A 1957-nucleotide genomic window follows, 5' to 3' on the forward strand; every position below is an offset into this window, starting at 1 on the left:
AAGTTAGGTTAAGTATTTAATAATATAAAAATCAATTTAAAATATATTATTCTTAGGTGAGTCTTATTTAGGGTTAAGTATTAGATACGTGTTCACGTGTCCTTGTGTTCGAGACTCGGACTTCCTTAGTGCTATGCTGTTAGTGATCGGTACACTTGACGGTTTTGTGTGGCTTCTTTAGGAATTTCGTTTAATAAATTTAAAGCTTAGTTGTGAGAGCATCATTAGACACACATCAAGTTTTTGGCGCCGTTGCCGGGGACACGGTTAGACGCGTATTGAGAACGACTCGAGTTAGGATTTACCTATTTTATTTTCGTATATTTAGATTAGATTAGTTATTTTAATTAGTTTAGTTTTAGTTTACTTTTATTTTAAGTATTTTATTCTATTTTATCTGGTGCCCGTGATCCTTTTCTTTTGAGTGTTCTTTAAAGGAAATATGTTCGGACTACACGTTGGAACGCCATGGTGCCAAGTGTGTGGCGGAGATCACTGGGTACATGATGCTTATGAGCGAAGGAGGATAGAAATCGAGGCACAAAAGGCTGACTTCGAATCACTTTGGGTAGAACCTCCATACCGTTTCGCATATGATCTGATGGGAAACTTCTTAGGGTATAGAGATTCATTGGGAAATATATTAGAGCCCACCCCAGAATTGGAGGCAATAATGGACGATGTACTGCATGCTATTGTGAATGACTCGGTATATGTTCCACCTCCGAGTCAAACGCTTATCGAACCCCTAAGTGAGATTGAGGATTCAAGAGTAGGGAAAGAGATAGAGGAGGAGCATTTGTCCTCATGTGATGAAGAAGGTGAGAATCCACCCGGCCATGAAACAAATCCACTTGATGCATCACACCTGTCTTGTGAGAATGATATGATTGAGGATTTAGAAGGAGAACACCAAAAGTCTGAACTGATTAAAGAGGCGAATGTGGTTGTCTTGGATATTGGGGGTTGTCAAGAGCTTGGGGAGGATACCTTTATGAAAGTAGATGATATGCAATTTGACCCGAGAGGTGACATTGGTCCGGAAAGATTAATTTTCAAAGACACACCACAGAAGAGAGAACATGTATACTTGGATCAAACGAACTTGAAAGTGAGGATACGACATACGAAACAACATAAAAAGTTGACACACAGCAAAGATGACATCCTCCTTCATTACACGACTCGTATAAAGTTTGGTCCGGGTAAGTATAAGTCTTGGTGGTCCGACCCGTTTCAGTTTTTCAAAATCTCTCTAAATTTTTCTGGTGAGTATTTCCGAACTAATAGTAAACGAATAAAACGAAACGAGTCAAGTGGGAAACAGATAAAGGAGAAGCCACCTGATTGAAATTGAGATTTGGGGTCAGGCTAAGGACCCGTTAAAATAAGCGCTCTCTGGAGGCAGCCCGAGATTTAGAGTTTTGTTTCTTTTATTTTTGTTATTTAAAAATTAAAAATACAAAAAAATAAATAAAAATTTAAATATTTAATAAAAATCAAAAAAATTAAAAAAAAAATCAAAAACACAAAAATATGTTTATTTCTTATGTTTTTGTTTTCTGTTTTGTACGCCGCTACATGCGAGCGAGTTTGAGTTTTTGCAGGTATTATTATGCGCATGGTAGCTCTGATGGCGTTTTGAAACTGATTCACCCGAGGTTGCGATCGCGAATGAAATGATATACGGTCGTTCGTTTAATTGATACTCAGCTGATGAAAAATCTGTATCTAAACCAGGGGAGTAACCCGTTCTCTGTTTTACCTTTTGCTTTAAGTTTTAATTTTATTTTATTTTATTTCTTTCCTTGTTCTCATCGAGGACGATTTCGTTCTAAGTGTGGGAATGAGATTTTATTTTACTTAGTTGTAGAAAAAAAATTCAAATATAAAAAGTTTTCACTTGTTTTTTGTTTTTTTGTTTTTTTCGTTTTCGTACTTTGTTTAAGTTAAAAAA

This window comes from Bidens hawaiensis, unplaced genomic scaffold, assembly GCF_021521415.1.
Source record: "Bidens hawaiensis isolate Kalapana, Puna unplaced genomic scaffold, B.hawaiensis_p1.1 tig00013866_1, whole genome shotgun sequence".
Lineage (NCBI taxonomy): Eukaryota > Viridiplantae > Streptophyta > Magnoliopsida > Asterales > Asteraceae > Bidens > Bidens hawaiensis.